Source organism: Primulina huaijiensis, chromosome 13 (genome assembly GCF_012295235.1).
Source record: "Primulina huaijiensis isolate GDHJ02 chromosome 13, ASM1229523v2, whole genome shotgun sequence".
In the NCBI taxonomy this organism is placed as follows: domain Eukaryota; kingdom Viridiplantae; phylum Streptophyta; class Magnoliopsida; order Lamiales; family Gesneriaceae; genus Primulina; species Primulina huaijiensis.
In genome coordinates this window covers 12,317,725-12,329,804 of record NC_133318.1, presented here as the reverse complement: position 1 = coordinate 12,329,804, position 12,080 = coordinate 12,317,725, and positions in this window count along the sequence as shown.

The following is a 12,080-nucleotide window of genomic DNA, read 5'->3' as shown; positions in this document are numbered from 1 at the left end:
CACTTCCCCTCGGGAATAGGAAGAGGCTTGAGCAAACCTGCTGGTCTCTGATGCTCCGTCTTCACAAGCTGGCAAGTCAGACACTCGGATACAAAACGTCTGATATCCTTCTTCATTCCGGGCCACCAATACAATAACTGCAGATCTTTGTACATCTTCGTACTCCCTGGATGAATAGAGTACGGCAACATATGGGCCTCAGCTAAAATATCTGCTCGAGTAGAATCGTTGCTAGGAACCCACATTCTGACTTGATATCTCACAAGACCGTCTCTTACTGTGTACAAGATACTGCCCTTGGCCTCATCTCTCTGCCTCCACTTTGCCAACTATTCGTCTGCTAACTGTCCACTACGAATACGGTCTAGAAGAGAAGACTGAATCGTCAAATTAGATAGACGAGGAACTCTACCTCGCGGATATATCTCTAGATCAAACCTCTGCATCTCAAACTGATGAGGTCTCGAAATCACCAAATGAGCCATCACTGCGACTTTCCTGCTCAACGCGTCCGCAACTACATTAGCTTTACCAGGATGATAGCTAATGTCACAGTCGTAGTCCTTCACTAGCTCCAACCAACGCCTCTGACGAATATTCAACTCTTTCTGCGTAAAGAAGTACTTGAGACTTTTGAGGTCGGTAAAGATTTGGCACTTCTCTCCGTACAAATAATGCCTCCAAATCTTCAAGGCAAATACTATGGCTGTCAACTCCAGATCATGGGTAGGATAACTCTTCTCATGGGTCTTCAACTGACAAGAAGCATACGATATCACCTTCCCATGTTGCATCAACACTGCTCCTAAACCAAGTTTCGAAGCATCGGTATACAAAACAAAATCTCCGGGTCCTGAAGGCATGGCCAATACTGGCGCTGAAATAAGACCTTTCTTCAATGTATCGAAGCTCTTCTAACATTCCTCACTCCACACATACTTAACATTTTTCTTCGTCAATGATGTGAGTGGAACTGCGATGGAGGAGAATCCCTGAATAAACTTCCGATAGTATCCTGCTAGCCCAAGGCAACTACGGATCTCTGATGCATTTTGCGGCACCACCCAATCTCTGACTGCTGGAAATTTCGCCGGGTCTACCTCAATACCGCTGCTAGAAACGACGTGGCCTAAGAAAGCCACCTTCTCTAACCAGAACTCGCACTTACTGAACTTCGCGAATAACTTGTGCTTTTGCAAGGTCTGCAGTACTGTGGTTAAATGTCTGCTGTGATCCTCTTGATTCTTTGAGTAGACGAGAATATCTTCTATGAATACTATCACGAACTGATCAAGATACGGCTGAAATACGCGATTCATGAGATCTATGAAGATCGCTGGAGCATTCGTCAAACCGAACGGCATCACAAGAAACTCGAAGTGGCCATAACGGGTCCTAATAGCAGTCTTGAGAACATCGGCGTCTTTCACCCGCAACTGATGATACCCGGAACGCAGATCTATCTTGGAGAAGAAGACTGAAGCTCCCTACAACTGATCAAACAAATCTTCAATCCTCGGAAGCGAGTATTTGTTCTTCACTGTAACTCTGTTCAACTCCAGGTAATCAATACAGAGCTTCATCGAACCATCCTTCTTCTTCACAAATAAGACTTGTGCGCCCCATGGCGAAAAACTCGGGCGAATAAATTCCTTATCAAGAAGTTCCTGAATCTGTTTCTTGAGTTCTGCCATCTACGTCGATGCCAATCGGTTCGGTGCTTTGGAGATCGGCGTAGTACCGGGCATAAGCTCAATAGAAAACTCCACCTCTCGCACAGGTGGTAAACCAAAGACATCATCAGGAAAAACGTTTAGAAAATCCCGGACAATTGGAACATCGGATGCTGACTGTTTGGGTGTCTCGGGAACAGATACAAGAGTAGCTAAAAATGCTCAGCACCCCCGATGCATGAGTTTCCTAGCCTGGACATAAGGTATTATACACAGTAAATTAAAATACTTGTCTGGCTCGAATAAGAATTGCTCCATCCCAAGCGGTCGGACTAGAACAGATCTCGCTAAAAATCAATCAAAACTCTGTTCCTCAATAGCCAGTCCATCCCCAGAATGATATCAAATTCTGGCATCAGCAGAACGATAAGATCCGAATACACAAGATTACCATGAAGTTCGAGGTCTATATCTCGGATCACATTAGTAGCTGTCAGCTCCTCTCCAGAAGGCAATGCTACTGAATACGCTATGTCTAGCCCAACTGTCCTGATCTTGAGAGAATTTGCAAAGGTTTCTGAAATGAACGAATGAGTAGCCCCTGAATCTATCAAGGCTTTCGTAGCTGAACCGGCTATAAAAATTCTCCCTGAAAGATTGGAATATCATGCTAAACCCAATAGTTTTACAAGAACTAAGCTTTTAGACATGCAAAGGTCAAAGTTTTTCTAACCTAAACCCCCGAAAATAACACTGATCAGAACATGAAAACCTATAAACAATTCTAAGTTAGAAATCTTAACTCAAACTCTTAAAATATTACATTTCAAATACGAACTTAAATCTTTAGGATACCTGTCATGAGCATCGTCTCCGGGTTAGTCTCCGCTGCATGGAGAGCAAAAACTCTGCCTTGGGTAGGCAGATTCTTCTGAGGACAATTCTTCATTATGTGGTCAGTACTACCACATTTGTAACACTTTCCCGAACCATACATACAAGTCCCAGCATGACGGCGTGAGCACTTGGCACAGACTGGATACTCCACTGTCCTTGGTACTACACGTCCCTGCTGCTGCTGTCCTCTGCTCCTAGATGGGCCGTGGAAATGTTTCTTACTCGGATGCTGCTGCTGAGAAGGACGGTGTGGTGCCTGAAATGGTCGTTTACCCTGACGATCGTCATTCTGGTCTTGCTCTGCTGCTAGAGCTCTGGAAACAACAACATCATAGGTAGTAGGGCCAGCCACCCTAACATCACGGCGCAAGATCGGCCGCAGACCATCCATAAAATGCCTCAATTTGGCACCAGCGTCATTTGCAATCAGGGGTACAAAGTGACAACCCCTCTCAAACTTACGGATAAACTTCGTAACAGTCATGTCTCCCTGCCTCAGGGTCATAAACTCCCTGGTCAACCTGGAACGCACCTCGTCAGTAAAATATTTAGAGTAGAATACCTCTATGAAGCGCGTCCAGCTCAAAGTAGCCAAATCCAAAGCTATAGATGCTCCTTCCTACCACAGGCGAGCGTCTCCTCCAAACAGGTAAGTCGCACAACGAACCCTATCTCCATCTTCGAGCCCCATGAACTCGAAAATAACCTCAAGGGATTTAATCCATCCCTCTGCAACCAAAAGATCTAACGTCCCTATGAACTCCGTCGGCCTCATCTTCATGAACCGCTCACAGACAGCCTCAGGCCCCGTCTGTCTGGCTACCAAAGCATTATTCCCCGTGAACTATGCGAAGAATTGAGTCATCCCGGCTAACATCTGGGCATTCAAGTCTGGTGGAGGGGGTGGTGATAAATCTCTCTCCTCGTTCTCATGACGATGCTCATCACCTCCCGTGCGATCAATAATGCATCTAAGAGGCATGCTGTTCCATAATTATAACCCATACGTAACCAACATGCATAATTCCACTATTTTCTTTAAATTTAAATAAATACTGTATAATCGTAATCTTGACATAAAATATTTCATGCAATCATGATGTAAAAATATTTCATGCTTTAAACGAAATGCGTAATCGTAAAACTTACAGACCGAAGACGTGACTTCATGAGCTTCTTGAGAGCAGTGGTAGTACAACCCTTTACAAGATCATAGGCTCTGATACCAACTGTGACGCCCCAGGTTTGACTACTGTCCTCACTGTACCAAGATGAGTCTTTCCAGCGTGCTTATGTCCTCACTCACACGCACCCTAGGAAACTTTCCAGGAGGTCACCCATCCCAGAATTGCCCCAAGTCAAGCACGCTTAACTTTGGAGTTGTTAGGTGATGAGCTACCGAAAAGAAGATGCACCTTCGTGGTATGAGTAGTACATATCAAATCTTTTAAGCCCTCTTCAACTGTACAGTCCATTACATTGAACAGTCTCGGAATCTCTCTCCTTCCGGTGTAAGATCGGTACATTCATGTTCCCTCCGCCTAGAAGCCTGCCAGGAGCCGCTCATTGTCCGTGCAACCTCATGGCATCGGCGATCATCCTCCGCCTTCTTCGGCCCCGGGCCTCACATGCCCACCAGCTTCCACTTGGTTCGTCCTCGAACCCACACCATACTAGGAGAGGTCGGCTCTGATACCAACTGAAAAGGCCCGTATTTCGTATTCATATTTTAGCGGAATTATTAAAATTTTTCTAAATAAATAATTATCTTGCCTCATTTGTAAAATAAACATGTAAATAATGTTAATTTGAAAATAACAGCGGAAGCAAATATTGTTTTCAAACAACAACTTAAAAATATACCCAACATATTAAAAACTGAGTTTGAACATAAGAAAATGCATAAACTAAAACATTAGGTCCTTGGGTTCGTACTACCGCTGACCCAAGCCAACTCACTGGTCTCCGCCCTCGGCCTCGACCTCATCAGTACCTACAACAATCAAGTCTAGTGAGTTTAAAGACCCAGCATGTATATATCGTGAATAACAAATAAATATATCATAAAATCGCATACAACGTAAAGATATGATATCGTAAAGCGTACAGTGAAAGTCATATCATGAATAATTATAAATACGTGCATGACTGAAAATCATACGTAAAAGCTTTGCTCGATAGATCTCTGTCATATCATATCATAATTTTTTGGTAGAGATAATGGTTCTAAGCAAGTGGCCCATAACATAACGTGAGTGCCTGATCAGACTAAACCACAGTATAATGGGCTGTAGAGATCACCACAGCCCTTGGACTGGATATTCGTACCCATACATAATCGTAAACCGGTTGTAAGTCACCTGGTGGAGAGGTCCTCGGTTGCGCCCACCGACTTCCAAACCCATAAACATAAGGTGGCCACAAGACATATCGCATATATCTCAAAAATAAAACATTTTATATTTGACGCACGTAATATAATTATAACCTTAATTTTACCGGATGAGTTGGATCGCTCTCAGGCTTGTTGCACACTAATTCTAATATGTGACACATGCAAATAATCTTATCGTGACCAAAACTTGACAATCGAATCAAAACGAGACGATTCGGACCAACAACTTGATTTTTAAACATGGCTTCGTACCAACCCGAACCAACATTCAACCGACATTTAACCATGATTAAAAATACCCCTAACTTACTTAAAAATATTCATGATGATAGTTGTACACGAAAATTGGTGAATGGAATCCAAAAACATAAAACACTCTTTCGAGAGACATTTTGGCACATTGTACCGTAAATTCTCGTACGACCTCTAAACTCACCCGAATCACAAACGGCCAAAAACATGACTTTCCTAACTCATTAAGGTATTGTCCAGTCCAAGGCCATAGGCTAAAAGCCAACCAAGAACTCAAACAACCACCAAAACCGGGACCCAAAGGTGCTGTCAAAATACAGCTGTAGCAGCTTGTGTGTATGTGGTGTAAACGCTGTAATTTATTACCATTGGCTTGAACCATCGACCAAAGACTCTTATCAACATCTTAAGGCATGGCTTGGACCATGGGTAAGGGTTAAAATCCAGCCACAACCCAAACAATCACCTTGGACAGTACCAAGCTTCGACCGAGAACACCCATTATGTGCAGTGGGATGTATTGCATTGTTTTGTCATCTTAGATCGTTCCAGTGGCTACGTGATCAACCAGGGCTCAATCTAGACATGATTAAGTGTTGTATGAACCATGGCTATGGGCTAGGAGCCAACCATCATCCATACAAATACTAAAAACCCGAAACTCACTCACACAGAAAAATGAAGAACCGAAATGCACTTGTGTTGTTGTTGTGAAATTCTGATGGATCCGTGAACCAAGCTTGGAAAGGACACCTTGGTCACGTCCTAGACATGTTAAAGGAGGTTTCTAACCATGACTACAGTCCCTAGGATAGCCAAGATTAGAACACACTCACCTTACCCACTCGATGGCCAAAACCGTGACTCCATTTCGCACACGAGGAAAAATTCTGCTGTCAATTCTTTGTTTGAGAGTGTATGGATGTAAACCAATGAACTAACAACCCCCTAACACACTCTAAATCATGCCTATAAGCAGCCTTGAGTGCCTGGAATCGCACAACTCCTGTGAGCAACAAAACACACCAAACCGTGAAATACCATTTCAAAAGCCGTGAGTGGCACATGCAGTTTTCTTGCAAGATTGCTGTAAATTTAGAGTTGTTGCTTGAATCATGCATATATAATGGTTTAAAATATCTAATATGACTTGATTGAAGAGCAAAGAAACAACATATACATGCCTGGAATTTTTGTGTTGAATAAAACAAAACAATACGACGAATACGGCGCGGCGGAGCGGAGTTGGTTTCTTCTTTCTCGTTTCTGTTGTTCTTACACGATTTTCAGCTATGTTTCTTCTGATAATTTTGAAGCTATGGTTGCAGGTTTGTTAGGCAATGAAGAGGAATGGTATAGGAGGTGTTAAAGGTGTCATAATATGCATTAAGGTGGGAGGTTACAAGTGAGGAGTTTGAATGGAATTTGAAATGCTTCTCATTCTCTTGCTAGCCGATACTCTTGCTCTTATTCTTGTTGTTATTCGTTTATTTTCTAGCATAAAGGAGTTGAGGAGCTTTGAAGAGAATTATGATGCATGTATTACCCATTATTATGGAATTTAAAAGTGGGAAATGAATACACTATAAAAATCATTTAGTGATGATTTGAATGGGGTTTGCTACACATTTGAATTTGTTTAAAGTGTTGACCGATTTCTTCTTACTTTTGCATGGTATGTTATGGTTTAAACCTTGCATTTTAATTGTTTAAGGTTTTTAAATACCCCCTATACATTTTAGTGAATTAACACATTAATTTATAATAAACTCTTGCATTGTCTTGCATGGATTCAAATTTAAGTATTTAAATACTATGTTTATTTTTTGAATATATATTATACCTAAATTAATTCATCATCAATTGTTTACACTTTTTAATTTAAGCTTTGATTAAATATTAACCTAAAGAACTTATTTAATAACTTAACTCTAATTATTTTAATAATCCTCAAACATTCTTTTTCTTTACATTAAATTATTCCTTGACTTAAATTAAATTTAAGAATATTTTTCTTATTATTAATCTTTTCTCTAATCTCCAAACTCCGGTCCGACCTCGCGTATTTATCCTGAAAAGGTAAAACTAAACATCTACTTTTAAAATAAACAATCATTACTTAACAATTATAAAAAAAATGAATTAAACACTTCATATATTATTAAAAATTCATTTTTAATTTAAATGATAGCAATTATGCATGGCTTATACGTAATCTGATTTTCAGGTTCTACAAGTTTTGTGCGGGGTTTGGGGTGGGATTAACATATTATACAGTTAATTATTTTTTTTAATTAAGCTTAGGCCCATTAAGCACGCAAATTAAGCCCATTAATGCTTAATTAGAATTTAATAAAAATATAAAAATAATTTTGTTTAAATAAGTTTGTGAATTTAATAGTCGGGCTGCCAAAACGTTCGTATTTTTGTTGAAAATCCAACATCGATAAAAATTATGTCTCGGCGTATAAAATCACTTCAAAAACTCCTTATTTTCAAAAATAATAAAAAGCATCAATCATATTTTAAATCATTAAAAACAATTATTTAATAAAAACATTTTACATTTTTCAGCACTCGGTTTCCGTTCCTCGATCGCAACTTGGATAATCTTTAAAATACAGTTTTATGCATAATGACAATAAAATCATATTTAACATATAATCATGCATGTCACATAATCAATTAAGCAATTAAAATCAATTAATTAGCCATTTTTCAGAATTCCTAGATTTGCATGCAGTTGAATTACGTTGTCTTAGTTTTAGATCTTACAAAATATATATATATATATATTGAATGGCATGACACTGAGGACAGTGTAAATCTAAAGTGTGTGGGGATTGGTTGTTTTGTTTCACCTCACAACACTTAACATGTGCTTCAATGTTTAATCCTCAAGTATGAAAATTTTCCTGGTTATTTTTTGAGAAACTGCACATGTGATTACATGAAACACTAATTGACTTTTCATATTTTTGATCGCTCAAGAGATTACATCACACCTAAAATTGATTGAGATGAGTTGTAGTTGTAGCGGAAGGATTTGAGCACAAAATAGTTTTGTATCATTTTTTGAGAAATCATCTATGAACTTTAAGTCATACTTATATGAATTAATTGTGAATTGGCAAGAGGTGAGTTCATAATAAAAAAAGAGAAGAAACAATTTAGAAATTTTCTGATTATCCTTCGAGGCGAAAATACGGAGGAGAATGACTTAGGGATGATTTAGGTGATCCTTGGACCGTTTGAGCCTTTCGAGCCTACCTAATACATCATTCATATCCCTAGTATCTTTTTATGAGTTTACAAAATATCAAATGTAGCATGTCAAAGATATACAATTAGCTCTCGTTCGTTTTCCTTCGAAATCCCATAAATCAAATGTAGTGTGTCAAATATATACAATTAGCTCTCATTCGTTTTCCTTCGAAATCCCATGTCAACTACTAAATTTTAGCTCATATACTATTCATATACCATAATTTTGAGAGAAATAAACCCTTTTAGCACTTTAAAATTTTCAAAAACTTTCATGTATTGACAATAGATAAGAAGAATTGGAGTTGTTTGAAAAAAAAAATCATGAAGAAAGAGAAGGGGATTAATGAAAAAATATATATAATGAAAAAAGAAAGGAGGGTAGAGGAATGATGTATGGTGTGATGATTGAAAAGAAATAAAAGAGAATGTTGTTGAGAATTGAAAAAAAAAAAAGAAGTTGAAGGAAGAGAAAAAAAGATGGGAGAAGATGAACGAAAGTAGAAGCGTGATGAAATTCAACAAGGGAAGGAAGATAAGAGAAGAATGAGTGCGTTGTATGATTAAATTGTTCATTTTCTTTCATTTTGAATCTTCCTACATTTATTGTAGCCGCGAGCCGTGATCTAACATTATAAGCTTGAAAAGACCTATTGACCGACTCATATCCGCTAATATTTAGTAGAGAAATGTATGAAAGACATGCTTATGGAGAGTTTTTTTAAAAAAAAAAAAAATATCAGAAGATATGAACACTTCTTGAACTAAAACACCTTTGAGGAATATAAGTTTTGACTTCTACACTGCGCACTTTTCATTATCTTTATCTTTTTCAATGTATGTTTAAGTTTTCAAGTTGCAACGAAAGTGAATTTTATGATTTTTGAAGTGTGATACTTTGATTTAGTGTGACAGAATTTGGTAGGTTGAAAAGTGTTGATTGTTTTATTTTGGTGGTGAATCATTGAATATTCCTCATTTGATTTTTATTCTCTGATTTGTTCAATGACGAACAAAGACAAAGTGTGGGGGATTGATAAACTCAAATCTTATTGAGATTTTAGAGATTTAATTTTATAATATTTGTGCTTATTTGTAATTGTTATCCCTAATCATGTGCTTATCTGAATTAATATTCATAGATTTGAATAAAAGTGGAAAAAGCCTAGTTTTGGATATAAAATGATTGTACAAGACTTCAAAGGCAACAAAATATCAAAAGAAATGAAATAAAATATTCTCATTTTTTATTACCTTGATATTATTAAAGTTTCGGAAGAAAATCTGTGCAGATCTTGGTAAAGATAAAGCTTCACATTTTAAAAATAAAATATATACAATCTTATCAACAATTTTGAACTTAACACGAGCTTCAAAGATTTGGAATGTTAGTCTCATTAAGTCAAGATAAAAGAACGTACATGAGAAGCAACAAAAAAAAGAGAAGAAAGGATCATAAGACTAGGCAAATACATGAAAGAAGAGAGAGAACAGAAGGGAGGTAGAGAAGTGACCAGAAGTGAATGGAGGAGAACAAAAGCGAAGACAACAAAAGAGAGAGAGAAAGAACATGAAGGAAAATAGAGGCAGAAGGAAGAACGTGAAGGAAGTTCTCAACACGCCAAAATCACTGAGAATTCATCTTATTCCTTCTTAATTATGTTTTCTCATATGAAATTAAATATGAGTTTTCACTTTTATTTTGAATTTATGAGTAGACTTTTATAGACTAAGGTTATGATAGGACCGAAACAAGTTATTTTTTATGTTTGAGTTTGATTCGATTTTTTTATTTATTTTTATTCATTGATTGATGGATTTTATCATGCGTTCTTTTAATCTGGAAAATTAAATTGAATATTTGTCGGTTAATATAAAACCAGAAGGTGATAGATTAATATTTGCTTCACTGCATCAATCAACACATTGTTAAACTGACTAAAAATAGTATTCGATTTCATTGTGCGATTTTAGGTTGAAAAACTGGAATTGTACAGCGACTTAATGCGGTTGAATCTAATTAAATTCAGTTAGATATAATTTGACTGTTAGATTTAATTAGTTTTATTAATTTGAGAAATCGTTTAATAAATAATTTTGAGAATTTCGTAGTGAATTATCTAATTAATTTTTTTAATTTGAATTTGACAAATAAATTATAAGCTTGTCTCGGTATCGTTGTGTGTTTTAGTCGTTTTTAAATAATTTGAATTTTCTTCTAAATTGATAGTTTGGATTTTTTTTTTGCTTTTGTTAATTTATTAAAATTGTTTAATTTAGTTTTAATTAATTTATCTCATCTCACTTGAATTTGATTAGCCTAAATTAAGAAAAATAATTCATATTCTAGTATTTAAACATCGATATATATGGTTACGATACTTGTACTCATAATTCAATTACTATTACTTGACCTAGTACGTTTGCTAAAATTATTCCAACAGAAATCGTCGGTCACATACATATACTATACGTATTATATTAAATCAAATATTTTGAATCATAATTACATGATTCGGCCTAAATTCAGAACAAATTGAACCACCAATCTCTACGCATAATAGTATTAAATTAAATCCAGCGAAATTTTCGTCAATCGATTATCTCAAATTTTTAAATCCTTGCACTACATTATTAGACGAAAGTATTCAGATTTCTGAAATCATAAATTGCGGGAAAATATTAAAATTAAAGTAAACAATTATAGTAATAATACAATATTGGGCCATCAAAGTGAATTTTAAATTTATAATTCTAATTTTAAGTAAAATGAATGTAATAAATTTGTATATTTGGTATTGTGTTATTATGATTGTATGAAATGATCCATGTGTACCTAGACGTGTGATAAATGCAAACAATGCTGAATAGAAAATTAAAATGAAAAATAGAATCTAAATTAATTATTACTGTTGAAAAATTANTTTTTACCGTAAATTTTTACTTTTTCACAACACGTTATCAGCACGAAGCTCTAAAAGTCCTCCATATTTTTCCAAGCTCCGAACAGAAGAAAAAGGTAACAAAAGTAATAATATTTATTTTACTGTTATTTATTTATTGTTTATATATTTAATATATAATATAATGTTATTATTAGAAATAATAAAAATAATTTTTTCAAAAACTTGTTATAAATCCTGGGAGGATGTTAAGACGACATCCCACACTCCCGGTAAGGGATACGACAAGTATAAAAGCCTATAAGGTTTTTAAACAAAATAACTTATGACACCTAATTATAATAATGTGATATGATATACATAATTATTTAAATATGACTAATATTATATACACCATATTATTACCATAAAATTATACAAATACATACATTTATTTTCTTATACACCAACGGTAATAAACGATAACAAAACGGCTAGTTTTTGCTCTATAAATACAATCACACAAATGCATTCAATCACTCCAACTTTCTCTTCTTCTCTAAAAATTATTCTTCATCAAATTTTCGAAGAAAAAAAGAAGATGGCTTTCACGAGGTTATTTTTAATTATTTTGGTTATCATACTCACCAGTCTTGTATTTATCGGAGAATTTCCTCCTCGTGTGTTTTCTTTATTTTTACGAATACTTGTACTTGT